Consider the following 18,826-nt stretch of genomic DNA (forward strand, 5'->3'; position numbering starts at 1 on the left):
ACTCATGAGTATGTTGAAAATTTAAGAAAACACCTTCAACCTGATTTTGCCTATGCTCAGCGAAATCTAGAAAGATCAGCCGATAGCATGAAGACCCACTATGACTTAAAGACTACCAGAAAGGAATACAATGTAGGAGACCGGGTCTACTTATACAATTTCCAAAGGAACCAGGCCAAACAGCGAAAATGTCTGCCTACCTGGAAGTGACCTTTTGAAATTGTAGACAAGATCTCACCAGTCGCCTACAAGATCTGCATCCCCAAAGGCAGTTTGGCAGAAGGGGAAGACAAGTGGGTCCATATTAATCAACTAAAGTGTTGCCATCCTAGGCACACTCTGCAGCAACTGGAGGAGTCTTCTGGAACCCCAGAGGGGGCCACTCCAGATCCATAAAATTCCAACTCTAAAATATTCCACATATAGGGCCTCATTATGAGTCAGGCGTTAAGGGTTTTACGGCGCCGTAAATGGCGCCGACCCTTAATGCCTGATTACAAGGTCCCTTTGCGGGATGGTGATTTTAACGCCTGCTTTTTGCAGGCGTTAAAAACCATGCCGCAAAGGGACCTTGGTGCTAAGTACAGTGCCGCAATATGCGGCACCGTACTTAGCGCCTTCCCCATTCCCATTATGCCCTATGGGCAAAAATGGGAATGGGGAAGGGCCATGGCGGAAGGGGGAATGGGGTGGTAATTCCCCATTCCGCCATGGCGGAGTCGGAAAGTTACCGACATGGACCATGGTGCTATTAGCACCATGGTCCATCCGCCAGGGTCGTAATGAGGCCCATAGTCTATAAAATACAATAATGCAAATGTCTCCTGATTTATAAAATGTATATGTCTTCCCCACTACATTAATAGTGGTTGGGAAATGTCTACAAATATGTTTGTGCTTTGTCATCCTAGGAAGAGAGAGATAAACCATGGAGACTGACAAAGGAGGGCGACCCGGGGACCGGGAGCAAAGATCCGAGGGCCCCAGAGTATTGCTCAATACTCCCATCAGGACTGGCGAGGAGAACTGATTGATCCACCCCTGATGGAGGAAATGATGCTGAACTTTGCCATTGTGGAATCCGGAGAGATGAGGCTGACATCCGAGTCTTGCGAATTTCCATTGATGGAAGATCAATGGCCATCGCAAGAGGGGGGGCTTGTGGGATGTCTCAACCCACTAATCCAAGCCCTGCAACATTACTGTGCATTGCTGACAGCAGAAACATCATAATTGCCACCGGAAAGCATGCTGCTCGCTAGAAAACACCAGAAAGTGTGCGGTGAGAAGCTGAAAAATAGGCCGCCATCCATTTTTGACTATGTCAATGGTAACACAGGAGACGACTGCCAAAGCCCATTATTTGGCTGCCCAAAGAGAACAATCATTGCAAAAGAAACACAGTTGTTTCAAAAATCTGTTTTTATTTGGTTTCAAATTTGCAAAAATCATGGCTCACAAACCACCCAAAAAGATCCAACTTCCTTGTTGGGTGGTCAACATCATTCTCCTACAAGAATCTACATAAATGTAAGGTCCACAGAAGTATGTGTTATCTGAACAAAGTCCACTTTTGAGGATTGCTTGCTGGAAGAAATCTGTCAAAAATGGGTGTAATACCATTACTCACCTCTACTGGAAGCCGGCGATTTAAAACCATTTCGTGTAAAGTTGTACATTGAACCCAAACTATGCCAAAGAAAGACTTGCTATCAGAAGCCTAAGAGGTGGAGACAATTCAAAACTATATTCTGAAAAGACTTGAAGTGAGAAATTGGTTAATGTATGTGTTAAAAATGAGAGTTATATTTTAAGTCAAGACAGTTTTTAGACATTAGGTTTCAGAGTTAAAAGTTTCGCACACTGTGTTCAAACACATTCCACACCTCTCCCTGAACAAAGGAAACTTCCTCCTGCCCTTGGCTAAGAGATTGACAGGCCGGTGTCAAAAGGAACTGGGAGTGGCACCCTGGCCTGTTGCTCTGAGTGAAAACAATGGAGCCCTTGAGCTGAATAGAAATGCTAATTCAGGTGTGACTGACAACAAACTGCTGGCAGGAAGAAGGACATGTGACCCTCTGAGTCAGCCCAGCACTGGAGGCGGACCAGACTGAAATGTGGATTTAACATTGAATTAAATATATGTTTTAGAAAAATGCTTATAACAAATTGTACCGAACTGACAAAAATGTGAAACTTCGACATTGTTAAAATGAAAAATTCGCTCACAGTTTAAGACCAAGCTGGAATCCGTGCGATGTTCTGAGACTAAAGCCGGGAATTTATTCATATTCTAGCTACTGTGTTTGTGCTAGGAACATGAAAAATTACAGAAATGTGCTCAGATGGGATATGCATGCATGTCTAAAAATTGGTGCAGAACTAATATTGAGAAACCCAACAAAAGCGCAAAAAAGTTGTCATTTCTGAACCAGAGCTCTTAGGAAGATGAGAGTTGAACAGAAATGTACCTTGGGCAATCTGTCATGTAATTTGTGAAGTATTAACAAGTTGTGCATATTGTAAATATGTGTTTTATGAAAAATAAGTTATACTGTACAGAGGCAAAGGGGAGGGGTTTTCCCCCAAGCCATAAACATGACACAGGATGACACGCTGCTCCTTTCTCCAGTCAGGGGACAGGGAATCATCTGTCCTATCAGATCCATAGAGGGTTGGGCATAGAGAATCAGCCTCCCCACCCACTTTGGAAATACATAAATAGGGACTGCTGAGGACAGACAGGACACACACACTTTCCACTTCTCAACTGATTTCTTGCCGAAGCACCCTGCAGGAAGATCCAGACATAGATCCAGAAACCAGACTCCAGAACGAAGCTCTAGAACCAAACTCTAGAACCTTGAAGCAGAGAGGCCTAACCCACAAGCATGTCAAAATAGCTATTTCTTGTTTTAAACTGCTGAAATTCATTTTCAATCTGATAATCATTCATGAGTCATTGCTAGTGTTGAACCGAACCAATCCAAAGTAACTCTCACTAGTGCTGAATCCCATTTAGCGAATTAAAATCATTTTAGCATATTTTCCCATTCATTGAAACCACATTTAAAAGTGATTGATCTGTTTTAAAAGCATACCTATTCTCTCTAAGCTTGCTGAGGGAACGGGGATTGAACTGCATTGTGATTGATATTCCTGATACCTGTGTGCCCTTATTCCATATCTCCATATTGCATACTGGGGGGAGTGAGTAATAACAGGGGGAAAAAGTGATTATATTGTCTTTTGATTGAAGTCATCTCAAGTTTTATTTCTGTGTTGCATTCTTTTCTATCTTGCATTTTCTTGAACTCATACAAAGTATTCTCTGCTACCTTCTCCTTCCTGTTCCTACTCCTAAGTGATTAAATAGATTGTTGATATTGTAATATTACCCTTTCTGATCACTGTTCATATTCATAAGTGTGCTATTCACATATTATTCTATTCATAAAAGTGTGATATATATATATATTGTTCAATTCTTCAAATAAACCTTTTAATTTGCAAAACAAACCAACTTCTTGGCTCAGTGAGGTCGGGGAGATTCAAAGAGAGGGGCGTTATATAAGGGTTCATCATCCAGATTTAAAGAACTTTTGACATAAAAATATATAAATAAGGGTTTCCATTGGGCACCCCATACTAGGCATTGACTTAGTTGGAATGCTGGATTGAAATCACTTACAGTTCCTTTGAACTGCTAAGGAGTTCAGGGGCATGGAAGCTGCGAGCCCGCGTTGCGCTCCTGGCTTCCATGATATTCTGAATCCCCCACAAATGAGCGGCAGAGCTACAAAGACATCACTGGCCAATCCCAGGAAGAGAGCTATTGGAGGGCGGGCTATCAGGCTGAATTTCCATATTCTTATTTTTACGCTGTTTTTATGGCTGTACCCATCTGTGGATGGGTGGGGTATCCAAGTGAGCGTGGCTCCGGAGATTGCCGAACACTGCCTCCAACAAGCTACCATGGGGATGCAGGGTACCATACAACAGGGGAACGTAGGCGGCCGTGGAACTCAGGTGCAAGTATAGAGGGGATGGGACGAGGGCCTTGGGTGTGGCCCAAGGCACCAGTCGCAAAAGAGTGAATTGGCGCCCGGGCAGGCAGGGAAAGGGTGTAACCTGCAGGATGATGGCATGGTAGATGGTAAGGAGGAGAGCCGCATTCCTGCCCTCCTGATTAACCTGCAGCTCCCCCCCTCCGGCCCCCAGGAACTGATATACAAACCCTCCATATTATAGTTTAGAAAATAGTGTTTAACCACCGGATGAGACATCCAGAGAGTTTAACCACACTCATCAGAATTGTATACATCAGTTTATTCTACTGTACTACAAGTGAAAATGATTGCCTCAAATATGGAGGAATTCTGTTGTGAGCAACATCTTTATGCAACAGATGTCAACCCGGGGAGTGGTTATCATGCAGTTTTTCACGTTCATAACCAGCAATGGGGCACTGCAGACTTGGTAAAGTTGGAGACTAAGTTTGTATTGGTTCAAGTGCAGCTGGCTTTGGAGTTACTCGCATAAAAGCAAATGAGAAGGGTTATTGTGTGGGGGGCATCACACTTTTCATGGATTAGCTCATAGTTCTCGTTTGGCTCTATTCATTTTGATTAGTGAAGGTTGTCCCATTACTAGTCAACCCTGGTTAACACTCTTGTACACCTGATGCCCTTGCACCATTCCTGACTTTCTGCATAATCTCCTAGATTATATTAAGAATTCTCTATTTTAAACTGCTATGTTGTTTTCGTAAAATACGGTCATTCGGATTTGAGCCTTCAATACTGGTGCCAAACGAGCATAGCTTTATTTGTGCGTTTTGATGGTGCTTCTTATTCTATCCTATCAATGTTTATGATTTGCAACTGGCAATAGACTTTTATTGTGCTTATCATGTCATAACTGGGTATTGCAAACATTGCATAAAATAGTAAATTGCTTCTCGTCTTTGTGAAATTCGCAGCCATATTGCTGTGATTTATCCAACCCATGCCTTGATGTCTCTTTTTAAGCATTTGCTCTGTTTAGAAATGCTGATGAATTATTACGACAGAATGCACAATGGCCTGCCCAATGACTATCCATTCTTCCTTTCGGTATTTTAAAATCTATTTAGGTAGACTGCATACTATTAAATTGTAAAATAAAGCATTGGCATGGGGTGGGGGTTAGGGGGGACGATGAAGATTTGTGAGCACACTACAGCAGTCCACTCTTTCACAACATTTTTGGCCGGCACCGTGCAGATCGTCTCATAGCAATGTGTAGTGCTGGGCAACTCATTATTTGTATGGAGAAGATACCGTAAAATGACAAAAATAATGAATGCTGATCTTAGTGCAAAGTTAAAGGAACTTGTTGCGGCTGAGTAACGTGTTAGATGAGATTGGTGCTAAGGCTTTCGCTGGTGATCGAAGTGAGATGGAACGGTTGGGAGCAGCGCTCCTCTACGTATTATTTTCAAAGTTGTAACAGTCCTATACTTTTTTTGAAGAAGAAACCGTTCCGGAACGGTTATGTAGGAATAGTATAGCAAATATGCTATCCCAACATAAGTGTTGCTTGGCTAAGAAATGCATTGCAGTAAAAAAAAAAATATATATCACGGTGATGTCCAGTCATATTCGTGCTTTCATTCTGGCTCGTTCCCCTACGTTTCCAACGTGAAATATGAAATTACTAGCATATAGTAGTGTTTGCGCAATGTTATTGTGAAAGGCAATCTGGCACGGTGGACGGACAGCCTTAAGTCTTTATTTTAAAAAATAATCAACAGCGGGAATGTTCCTGACTCTTGGAGGATATCACATCTCATACCACTACATAAAAACGGCAGCGTGACATTCCAGCAAATTATCGCCTTTTAGCCCTCACAAATGTCTCTAGTGAAATGTTCTGTACCCTATTGTTAAAAGAAATAAATAATTGGGGTGAAAATAAGGCTATTTTCTTTAGCTCTCAGACTGACTTCAGAAGGGGGTTGTCTACTAATATGAATATGTTTGTGGTAAACACCCTTCCGGGGCAGGCTAAGGAGATCAAGGCATTACATCTATATGTTTTGTTTGTAGACTTTATGTCTGCATTCGATACAGTGAATAAATAGGACACAATTTGGGACTAACTAGACAAATTGGGAAGGCCCTGACACTTGCTCTACGCCTGCCAGCTGCTGTATGATGACAACTCAGCCAGAATAAGATTGAATCATTTGGGAGAATTGTCATCTCATATAACCATTAAAAGGGGAGTCAGAGAACGTTGTGTTCTGGCTCCCTTCTTTTTTAATGTGTATATCTCTGACTTTGGAGATGTCTTTGAAGAAAAGAATAAATCTTTTCCCAAATTAGGTGGAAAAGAAATTGGGTGGCTTGGATACGCTGATGACTTGATAATCCTAGATAACACCTTCATGGGAATTCGTCATAGTGGCCAAGCCACCATTAAACATGCTGAACTAAATGGTCTGAGTGTAAATGCATAGAAAAATCATTTTATGACTGCTGGCAGGAGATGCGCAGGGAAGTGCTTTATTAATAGCAGCCTGGGTACAGTGGAGAGAGTGCCAGTTATTAATATGTAGAGGAGGAGCCAAATGCCTCTATCAGAAGTCCCGCCCCTAATCTGCCTATATGATGGAAGCTGGAAATTGTAAAATGCACAACGCTGATAATGATACCTATACCACTAAAGATATTTGAAACAAGGTATCCATTCAGAAAGCCATATAACATGTATCCGCAAACAGATGACGGTCTTCTGAGAGAGAGAGAGCTCTGAAGAAGTGTGAAGATGTGAACAAGAGAGGCTGGTGACATCACAAGAGATGAGAGTGACGCACCGAGAAGGATGGTCAAAGAAGAGAATGTATAGACCTTATGGAATCTAATGGTGAAATAAAGAATGGAGTAACCTTTAATGAGCGCAATGACGATTGCACGTACAAAGAACACGGAAGAAAATATAAGTTGTTTTATAACTGTACAGATGCTGCAACGCAAGTAAACTAAGTAATCATGAAGGCTGGCTATATGTAGTGAATAGACTGTAGGCCAATATTACACAGCCACGCTAGTGGCTGTGTAGTTATCGTTAAGTTGCTGTTTCCATAGGAAGAACACTTTTTGGGTGGCTTATAACTTCGCTCTCCCTGGACGAGTTCTCACCAAACTTTGCAAAATAAGTATTTGGCCCACTCTGAATTTTTGTGCAAATATTGGTGAGGTTTGGTCCAGGGGGAGAAAAGTTATAGGGGGGTCCCAAAATGTCTTTTTTCCCATAGACTGAATGGGGGGAAAAACTTTGCGCACGCCTACAGCCCAAACCGCTGGACGGATTTTCACCAAATGTGTGGCAGGAGCAGGGGCTTGGTCCCGAAAATGTGCTTTTGTAATTGGTGAAAATCCATTCAGTAGTTTTCTTTAAAAGGATCAAAAAGTAGGTCTAAAAAAATTAGTGATATCTATGTCCGCTCCGCGGAGACACTTCCCTGTTCGCTCCGCGGGAAGGACACCGATTGGCTAATTGGCTCGCGTCATGTCCGTGGACACGCAACGTGTCCGGCGTTTGGCTGGAGTGAGGTGTGATGAGCATCAGATTTTTCCGATGCGCCCGACATTTAGGATCTGCTGTCAGCGCGGCAGCGAACAGTGGCGAAATGCAGTTTTGGGGAGTGTTTTGGTGTGCAAGAGTGCTTGGGAAGGTTTGGGGAGTAAGAGATGGGTGAAATACTGTATATGTTTAGGTGGCAGGTGCTACTGATGTATTTTTCATGACCGTGCTGTCTGGGATATTCGTAATTAGTGAAAATGAGGGGTGTCCTAAGGATAGTATTCCCGTCCGTGCTGTGCGCAGGCAAGTTGAAACTTTTCTAAGGACACACTGTAATGATCTCTGCTTCCAAAAGGTCAGGGTTTTCCCAACTCCCTTGGAAGCAGATCCATAACCCAGGTTCCGAGTGCCAACCAGTCCCAATTGGGACCTTTTGGACCCAGTCCTGGCGCCAGTGGCACCAGGCTCATAAATATGCCCAGTCCCAGCGCTGGAAGCGCCAGGCTCATAATGCTTGGGTGGACTTACCTGCAGCAGACCATGCTGCTTACTTGCCTGCCAGTTGAGCCTCTGATCCTCTTATGTTTGGAACTACTTTTCCTGTTGGGTGGGGCAGGAGCCACTCCCTAGATTCAGAACACTGGAACTCTTCTGGAAAGCAGGTACTCTTTTCTTACCTAGGCATGGCTGTGGAAGGAGAGACCTAAGCACTACAGGAGGCTATTTAAACCACACCCGATGGATGAATCTTGCTTTGCGTTATTCTGCATCCTCTGCAGCAGAACGCTCATCGTGTCTTCTGCATCTGATCCTGGGCCTAAGGAAAAAGGCTTACCATCCTGAATCCAGTCTTCAGCAACACCTATAAAGACAAGAAAGAACAGGTTAGCATTACGGGCTTCAGTGACAGCTCTTCACTTACCTGGTCCATCGGCTGTCACCAACGCCTCGCGCTGCATTCTGGCATCTGAAAGACAAAGGCTTACCTACTCTTCGTGCGCTCCGGAAGTCTTCACACTGCATTCCGGCATCTGAAAGACAAAAGCTTACCAACTCTTCGCACGCTCCGGAGGCCTTCGGCGCTGCATCCCGCATCTGAAAGACAAAACTCACCTTTAAAGACAAAAATGTCTTTAAAGGTGCGTTTAAAGACATTGGGGAACTTTAATACTCACGTGCCATTACTCCTTTCCCCATCTAAGTGGGTATTCCGGCACCCTGCAGCCGCTCCGAACTTGTACCTGCAAAATAAAAAGACAGTTAGAGCGCATCGTGAAGCAGGCAACAAGCGCTTACTTACGTGCTTCCAGGCGCTTCTATTCATCACACAGGCTCCATCTTCAACTCACTTCAGCCCGTCATCCGCCATCGCCGGAACCCTGCAAAACAAGAAACATCATTACGAAAGACTTTAAAGACATTAGAATTACTCGAAACTTACCGTTCGTGCAGTAAACGACGGACAGCAGTCCTCTGAAGTCAGGAGGCCTGCTCCCCTTATCCAGTGAAGAAACTGGTTACAGCACCCTGCCCCGAGGCAGATGGAGAGCACGGCGTTCACTTACCTAAGGTGAGAGCGTTAACCTTTGGGGTTCTACAGGAGAAGAGAAAGGGAAGAAGAGAGAGACATTCAATAACCCAGTTCCTTAATCCCATATTTTCTATCTGCAGACATCTTACCCTTCAAGTCAGACATACAGTGCACAGAGGTCCAGCCCAAAGAGCCAGCCGTGTGTTACACATCACCTTTGAAGATACGGTATACGCCCAGTCAAGACCGGCGCCTCTACGGGAATCAGGTGAGCGTTACAGAACGCAAAGCCTACCACAAAACTCCCGTCCAGGCGCTATGGAAACCTCGGATACCGACCAGCTAGCCCAGTTACTTGGGGAACTAAGGGCAGAAGTGCATGCAGCCCGTCAGGAAACGAACGCTCTAAGAAGGGAACTGATTATTTCCAAGGAGCGAACAGATGATCTCGCTAGACAATTGCTACAGTCACAAGCCGGACAGACCCCGTTACCCGCATCTGGGGGAAATCTTCCTTCTACATCCTCTATGAATCCAGTGCAGATCAACCTACCTGGGAATGTACCTCTGGCTCCGCCCGAACGATTTTCTGGTGACCCAAAGAGGTTTGCAGTATTTATCAATCAGTGTCGGTTGCATTTCTTATGCCGGCCAGCAGCCTTTCCAACTGATCAAGCTAAAGTAGCTTTCGTGCTTTCGTACCTTAGTGGCAATGCGGCAGACTGGTCGATCCCTCTAGTAAATCAAGATGATCCGGTCCTCCATGATTTTCAAGCTTTTCAGCTCAGTATGGAAAAACTGTTCGCAAGACATTCACAGGGGCAGGCCTTGGACAATGAGCTTCTTTCGTTGCGACAAGGTAATCAAGACCTTTTGGCTTATATTGCGTCTTTCAACAGACTGATAGTGGAAACTCAATGGCCTGAGGACAAAAGGATTACGCTGTTTTATAGAGGTCTACGTGGAGAGCTCAAAGATGTGTTAGCCCAAGTAGTGAATCCCCCACAAGATTGTTCGGACTATATAGACTTAGTCGTTCAAATAGATCACAGACTGCAGAACAGGAAGGCCGATCGTTCCGAGTTTGATGCTCGAGTATTTTCCAAACCGCCAACTCCTTCCAAAGGAGTAGACTCCGGGGAACCCATGCAAATAGGGGGTCTGAAAGGTCCTCTAACACAAAAGGAGCGGGAAAGGAGAAAACAGTTGCAATTATGCCTCTATTGCGGAAACTCAGGGCACTTTCTTCGAGACTGTCCGGTGAAACCTGCCAAGAAGGCAGTAGGAGCTGCAGTTACCAAAGTTACAAACTCTGAGCAGGGAAACAACCTCACCCGACAAGAATAGAGGTCCTCTTGCCGAGCGTGAAAACCAGTTCCGTGACCTCGCATTTCGTGATACCTATGGTCCTCATTAGCCCTGATAATCCGGATCGATTACATGCAATTGAAGCTTACGTCGACAGCTGTGCCATCGGCAATTATGTGGATCATGAAATGGTTTTGAGGATGAATCTAACTCTTTGTCCCAAGGCTGTAAAGGACGTCATTACTACGGTGGATGGTACGGAGATAGCCTCCGGGCCAGTTACGCATACCACTCAAGAGGTGACGCTAGTAAGTCAAGATGGACACCATGAGAAGATCGTGTTCGATGTGATCAAGGCCCCTCAGTTTCAGATTATTCTAGGAATACCTTGGTTAGAGAAACACAATCCTCTGATCGATTGGCGAGCAAGAACGGTCCAGTTTCCAGAATGTGTCTCTACTTGTCACCCTCCACCTGGTGTTGCACTGGCAGCAATTTCTTCAGAGACTCCCCAGTTACCTCCCGAATACCTAGAATACCAAGATGTTTTCCGGAAGGATCAGGCTAACTCTCTACCTCCTCATAGGTCTTATGACTGCCAGATAGACCTGATACCTGGATCTACTCCTCCTTGTAGTAGAATTTATGCCCTCACCGAGCCTGAGAACCTTCACCTTCGACAATACCTGGATCAATACCTGGCAAATGGGTTTATTCGTCCTTCCAAGTCCCCTGCTTCTTCAGCTTTGTTCTTCGTTCCAAAAAAAGAAGGAGACCTTAGAACTTGTATAGATTATCGCTCCCTGAACCAGATCACCGTTAAGAATAGATATCCGTTACCTTTGATCCCTGAACTCCTGGACCAAGTCAGAAAAGCATGCATATATACAAAGCTGGATCTTAGAGGAGCTTACCACTTGGTACGAGTAAAAGAGGGCGATGAATGGAAGACGGCCTTCCGCACCAAGTATGGGCTATTTGAATATCAGGTCATGCCCTTCGGACTTTGCAATGCCCCGGCCGCCTTTCAATATTTTATGAACGATGTCCTCAGAGAGCTCATAGATGTGTGTGTTGTTGTTTACATTGACGACATCCTCGTTTATTCTTCATCGGAATCTGAACATCGGAAACACGTGAAAATGGTCCTCGAAAGATTGCGTCAACACAAACTTTTCGCTAAGTTGGAAAAATGTGTTTTCAACGTGACTGAAGTTGAATTCTTGGGATTCATATTATCACCTGGCGGAGTGCGTATGGATTCAAAGAAGGTCGATGCAGTTCTCAAATGGCCATCACCATCCTCCGTAAAAGGTGTGCAAAGCATGTTAGGCTTCGCTAACTTTTACCGCAGGTTTATCCCCGAATTCTCTCGAATAGTCCAGCCCATCACTGCCTTGTTAAAGAAAAACAAACGTTTTGAATGGTCTACCGAGGCGGAACAAGCTTTCCAGGATTTGAAGACTAAATTTATCTCTGCACCAATCTTAAAACACCCTCGCCCCGAACTCCCCTACATCGTGGAAACTGATGCTTCAAGCCTTGCCATGGGGGCAGTTCTATCACAAAAGGACCCGGTAACCAATCAGTTGCATGCTGTGGCATTTTGATCCCGCAAATTCTCGCCTCCTAAAATCAATTACACGATTACTGACAAGGAACTTCTGGCTATCAAGTCTGCCTTTAAGGCTTGGCGGCATTATCTGCTGGGGGCCCGACACACCGTTACTGTGATTACGGATCACCGAAACCTGCAATATTTGAAAACCGCAAAAGCCCAATCCTCTAGACAACTCCGTTGGGCATTATTCTTTGCCGAGTTTGACTTCATAATTACCTATCGACCTGGTACAAAGAACGGTAAAGCTGATGCCCTTTCTCGGATGGGAGTGGAAGAACACTTGATCAACCCTAAACCTGTACCAATCATTCCCGAACAAAGAATTCTGGGTGTAATCGCCACAGAATCCATAGAGGAAGTTAAGGATAAAGCCAGGCAACTTGTAACTCCAGCAGACATACAGAATTGGCATCTGCAGGGAAAGGACTTTGCAGTAAAGGACAACTTATTGTATTTCCAAGAACGATTATACCTACCCAGCACAGATTTACAGAAAAAAGTAATCTCTTGTTATCACGATTCTTTAATGGAAGGACATCCCGGTATGGCCAAGACCTCAGAAAAGATCAAGCGCTACTTCTGGTGGCCGTCTTGGAAAAAAGATATCAGAGACTTTATAATGTCCTGTGGAGTATGCGCCCAAAACAAGAGTCAAAAGGAAAGACCAGCAGGCCTCTTACGCCCTATTGACATCCCACCTCGCCCTTGGCATACGCTTTCTATGGACTTCATCACCGATCTACCTCCATGCTCCGGATACAATACGATTCTAGTAATCGTGGACATATTCTCCAAGATGGCGCATTTCATTCCGCTCAAAGGCTTGCCAACAGCAGCAACTCTGGCCCGAGAATTTCTCGAAAACATTGTCCGACTGCACGGTTTTCCTTCGGTTCTAATTTCGGATCGAGGTAGTCAATTTATTTCTCATTTTTGGCGAAGTTGCTGTCGGTCGGCTCAAATTGATGTGAGACTATCGACCAGTCACCACCCTCAGACCGACGGACAAACTGAGAGGACCAATCAAACTCTGGAACAGTATTTACGCTGCATGCTGCAACAAACTGAAAAAACTTGGAAAGACATCCTTTGGATAGCCGAATATGCCTACAATAACTCTGTCCATTCGGGAACTGGGAAAACCCCGTTTTTTCTTTTGTACGGCAGTCACCCTCGAACCTCGGAGTTGGATCCCCTCCAAGATCTTGAAACACCAGCAGTAGACTACCTGCATTCTACAATCACCCAAGCCTTTAAGGAAGCTGTTTCTCACCTTCAAAGGGCTAAAGAACAATACAAGAAAGGAGCAGATCAACATCGGAAGGAAGCCCCTCAATATCAAGTAGGGGATCAAGTCTGGTTATCCACCAAATATCTACCTCTAAAAGGGCCACGCACATTCAACCCAAGATACCTTGGTCCCTATTCCATCACTACCATAGTAAACCCAGTAGCGGTCAAGTTGGACTTGCCCCCGCACATGAAGATACATCCGGTCTTCCACGTCTCTCTATTAAAACCCGTGCAACCTCAAACCCGACTAACTAAATCTCCAAAACCTATCCTAGTTGATGGAGAACTCGAGTTTGAAGTCAAAAGCATTCTGGACTCCAAGATCTCCAAATCTAAACTATTTTACCTAATTGACTGGAAAGGCTACGGCCCCCAAGAGAGATCCTGGGAACCTGCTGAATATGTCCACGCTCCTCGCCTAATCAAAAGATTTCACCGAACATTTCCTGACAAGCCAAAACCCCCGGAGAAGCCCGGTTTGGGAGGGGCCTTGAGGGGGGGTACTGTCATGATCTCTGCTTCCAAAAGGTCAGGGTTTTCCCAACTCCCTTGGAAGCAGATCCATAACCCAGGTTCCGAGTGCCAACCAGTCCCAATTGGGACCTTTTGGACCCAGTCCTGGCGCCAGTGGCACCAGGCTCATAAATATGCCCAGTCCCAGTGCTGGAAGCGCCGGGCTCATAATGCTTGGGTGGATTTACCTGCAGCAGACCATGCTGCTTACTTGCCTGCCAGTTGAGCCTCTGATCCTCTTCTGTTTGGAACTACTTTTCCTGTTGGGTGGGGCAGGAGCCACTCCCTAGATTCAGAACACTGGAACTCTTCTGGAAAGCAGGTACTCTTTTCTTACCTAGGCGTGGCTGTGGAAGGAGACACCTAAGCACTACACGAGGCTATTTAAACCACACCCGATGGATGAATCTTGCTTTGCGTTATTCTGCATCCTCTGCAGCAGAACGCTCATCGTGTCTTCTGCATCTGATCCTGGGCCTAAGGAAAAAGTCTTACCATCCTGAATCCAGTCTTCAGCAACACCTATAAAGACAAGAAAGAACAGGTTAGCATTACGGGCTTCAGTGACAGCTCTTCACTTACCTGGTCCATCGGCTGTCACCAACGCCTCGCGCTGCATTCTGGCATCTGAAAGACAAAGGCTTACCTACTCTTCGTGCGCTCCGGAGGTCTTCACACTGCATTCCGGCATCTGAAAGACAAAAGCTTACCAACTCTTTGCACGCTCCGGAGGCCTTCGGCGCTGCATCCCGCATCTGAAAGACAAAACAAGGTGCGTTTAAAGACATTGGGGAACTTTAATACTCACGTGCCATTACTCCTTTCCCCATCTAAGTGGGTATTCCGGCACCCTGCAGCCGCTCCGAACTTGTACCTGCAAAATAAAAAGACAGTTAGAGCGCATCGTGAAGCAGGCAACAAGCGCTTACTTACGTGCTTCCAGGCGCTTCTATTCATCACACGGGCTCCATCTTCAACTCACTTCAGCCCGTCATCCGCCATCGCTGGAACCCTGCAAAACAAGAAACATCATTACAAAAGACTTTAAAGACATTAGAATTACTCGAAACTTACCGTTCGTGCAGTAAACGACGGACAGCAGTCCTCTGAAGTCAGGAGGCCTGCTCCCCTTATCCAGTGAAGAAACTGGTTACAGCACCCTGCCCCGAGGCAGATGGAGAGCACGGCGTTCACTTACCTAAGGTGAGAGCGTTAACCTTTGGGGTTCTACAGGAGAAGAGAAAGGGAAGAAGAGAGAGACATTCAATAACCCAGTTCCTTAATCCCATATTTTCTATCTGCAGACATCTTACCCTTCAAGTCAGACATACAGTGCACAGAGGTCCAGCCCAAAGAGCCAGCCGTGTGTTACACATCACCTTTGAAGATACGGTATACGCCCAGTCAAGACCGGCGCCTCTACGGGAATCAGGTGAGCGTTACACACGCGTGGTGTCAGTGGACATTAAATATCTATCAGATGGTTGTGGGCAGGGCCTAGAGTCTTGGGTGCAAATTGAGCATATGCCGCAGTTAAAATGTTTGATTCTATGGGTGTGATACTGAGTTACAAGCCACCATGGGTGTGATATGGTGCAGTGGTTGTGGCCAGGGCTAGATTCTTGGGTGCATGGCCGCAGGCCATATGCCGTAGGCCATACACCCAAGACTCTAGGCCCTGGCCACAACCACCACAGCATATCACACCCATAGATCACACCCATAGAATCGAATATCTATCAGGTGGTTGTGGGCAGGGCCTAGAGTCTTGGGTGCATGGACGAAGGCCATGCACCCAAGACCAAAGTTATAAATATTGAAGTCATAAGCCAGCATGGGTGTGATATGGACCAGTGGTTGTGGCCAGGACCTAGAGTCTTGGGTGCATGGACGAAGGCCATGCACCCACAACCGAAGTTATAAGCACTGAAGTCATAAGCCAGCATGGGTGTGATATGGTGCAGTGGTTGTGGCCAGGACCCAGAGTCTTGGGTGCATGGCCAAAGGCCATGCACCCAAGACCGAAGTTATAAGCACTGAAGTTATAAGCCACCATGGGTGTGATATGCTGTGGTGGTTGTGGGTGTGATATGCTGCGGTGGTTGTGGCCAGGGCGTAGAGTCTTGGGTGCATGGGCAAAGGCCATGCACTCAAGACTGAAGTTATATGCACTGAAGTTATAAGTCACCATGGGTGGCTTAGAACTTTGCTCTCCCTGGATGAATTCTCACCAAACTTTGCAGAAAGCGTGATATAGGTGTTCCCATGTAGACCGTTAAAATGTTTGATTCTATGGGTGTGATATGCTGCAGTGGTTGTGGTAAGGGAATAGAGTCTTGGGTGCATGGCCAAAGGCCATGCACCCAAGACCGAAGTTATAAGCACTGAAGTTATAAGCCAGCATGGGTGTGATATGATGCGGTGGTTGTAGCCAGGACCTAGAATGTTGGGTGCATGGCCAAAGGCCATGCACCCAAGACCGAAGTTATAAGCACTGAAGTTATATGTATGGGAGGATAGGTCTATAGGACCCCCTCCCCGACATGCCCCACCTCCGGGATTTTCGTGGCTTGGCAGAGGCCCCCTGCTCACCTGTGCTTGGGTGGCAGGGTGGCTGCTGATCGACACACAGGGCCAATCGGCTTATACTGTAGCGTGCTATAAACGCCATTTTGAAAGCTTCGGGACTCCATTTTAGATAGAAACGACAAAAACCCCAATGAAACAGCCTGCCTGCGAAAGCTGCAGCTTGGCCCTCATTCACTGCGCGCAGGGAGCCATGCACTCCCCCTGCGCCTCTGCCCCATGGCAGATCTGATGAAGGCTCGTTCTCACGAGCAACCAGACATGAACAAGTATCAGAACAAACACTGTATCATTTACCTTCCGCAGTACATCACTGTCCCCGAAGTGACCTGACTCATGGTTCAAGTCTAGAAAATAACAGGAATCGTCCCAATTGCACAGACCTCAACCTGGCATCTAGCCCCTAACATTTAAAATATGTGGTGTCAATAACCTCCCTTAATGACCCCCTGCCCACGTCCCCCAAATGAAGTATTAACTGCATACAAAGCCTAACGATTCACAGAGCTGTTGTGTATATTACACCACAGGTGTTGGGAAAGGGATAAAAGCTTATAATACTGATTAAGCAAGAATGACCTCAGCCCGTTGTAAGACACCATGTGCCTTGAAGACTCAGTGAAAGGACTTAATAGCGCCCGCCTAGTGCTAACTAACGATTGCTGCTAATGTGCAAAGAAAGGGGAAAAAGCATTACTGAGAGTACTTGTGTGTCTTACAATGGGACACGTTTCAGTGTCATGAACAAGAATGCAAATGCACAAACACATATGAACGTATTGCTTCCATGCTCCTGAGTACACAACCCAACCTGATGCTACCTCATGTGTTATCCATCTGTCACCTTATGCAATTACTAAAATGTATTCAACTACTATTATGTAATGTATGTGACAATGCCAGACTCTCTTAGTCGCACATGAAGCAGTACATGAATGTATAAGCAATAGAAATGTGTAACCATCCTAGTAATACTAATTTTATTAACTGTCCCCTTGTATGGTATACTGTGCAGCCCAGGCACCGATAATCGCGCAGAGCCACAAGGACATCACCCCCTCCTCCCGCCAAGGCCCGCCAGGGCTTGCTGGTGCGGGGGCAGCACAGCCTCACCTCCCCTCATTCTGCTGGACCCGCTTCAAGTATTCACCTCCCCCATGTCCGAGGCCGCCATGGTGGGCCAAATGAATTATTTATAACCTGGTCCTAAACCCCACCGCCTTCAGGGGCCAGAGGTTTACCCTCGCTGATCCAGTGGTACTCCAGCTCACCCCAAGTTATTGGGCTTTGGAGAATAGATATTCAACCCTGGACTAACATATCATAGAAATTACAAGGCAGCTCACCTCATGCCCTCAGGCCAAACACCCAGGTTTATGACACCCGGTCAACAGGTCAAAAGGTTCAGTGCACTGATGTATTGTTGAAGCTTCACATTGCATGTTGTTTCCCCGGTCTCCTATAATTTCTTAGAGAAACCTAATGTAGGATTTACAAGACAACTGGAATCGTCTAAAGGATGAGTGTTTGTGTGTGTGTGGCCACAAGGGCAGAATGTTAGTGCAGCCATCAAACAATGACACTGACCGCACCTGGCCTGACAGCTTCACCCCGACATTCCCAGCTGACCCATCCACCCCACGTTGACACCACGTGGATGTCCACCAATCCTGGAGCGGCTTATCACTGCATCCCCTATAGCATAGTCAACGCCACCCAATCCCTGAGACTATGTGCCTCCTATAGCATGTAGGATGTGTGACGGGATTTTGTAATAAATATGACTGTCTTTGCTATTGTCAGACAGAGCGCTCTCGGAGCTTGCAGAGTCCTTTGCATGCCCTATTTGATTAGATAAAGAACCTGTTACATTCACCCGCACTTGGTCTTGGTCTCATTCCCTCCTGGGGTGTGTCCTTCCGTGCCTCTCATTGCGGGGAGGGTACTGCCTTTTGGGGACGCTCGCTTTCAGTGGTGACCCCGAAGGCGTGATTGATTCTTTCATCGCCCCCTCTGGCATGAGAAATTCTGGGCGGCAGTGGAGACGCACGGTGAGCCTGCTCAAGAGAGCTGCCCACCTACGGCAACTGGTACGCTTAGACGTGCGCACTTGGTAGGCCAAAGGGTATGGGTCCCGCTCCAAAACAAACCTTTTAGTACCGCTCGCCGGAGCCGGGGGGCGGCCATTGAGTGTGAGGCAGCGCCGCCTGGACGGACCCAGCCCGCAGAATCTCGATTCAAGACGGGCAAGTGAGTACTAAGTGTGAGTGATTATAAAAGGTGAAGGGAAGGGAGCCAGAGTACACAAGGTCATTTAAGGGGTACTTTCAACTATTAGTGCTATTTATATTTACTTTTACTTTCTTTGCACATGGCCATTAGGACAAAAAAGGTGAAATAAGGGA

Source organism: Ambystoma mexicanum, chromosome 4p (assembly GCF_040938575.1).
Source record: "Ambystoma mexicanum isolate Mex_15411 chromosome 4p, UKY_AmexF1_1, whole genome shotgun sequence".
Classification (NCBI taxonomy): domain Eukaryota; kingdom Metazoa; phylum Chordata; class Amphibia; order Caudata; family Ambystomatidae; genus Ambystoma; species Ambystoma mexicanum.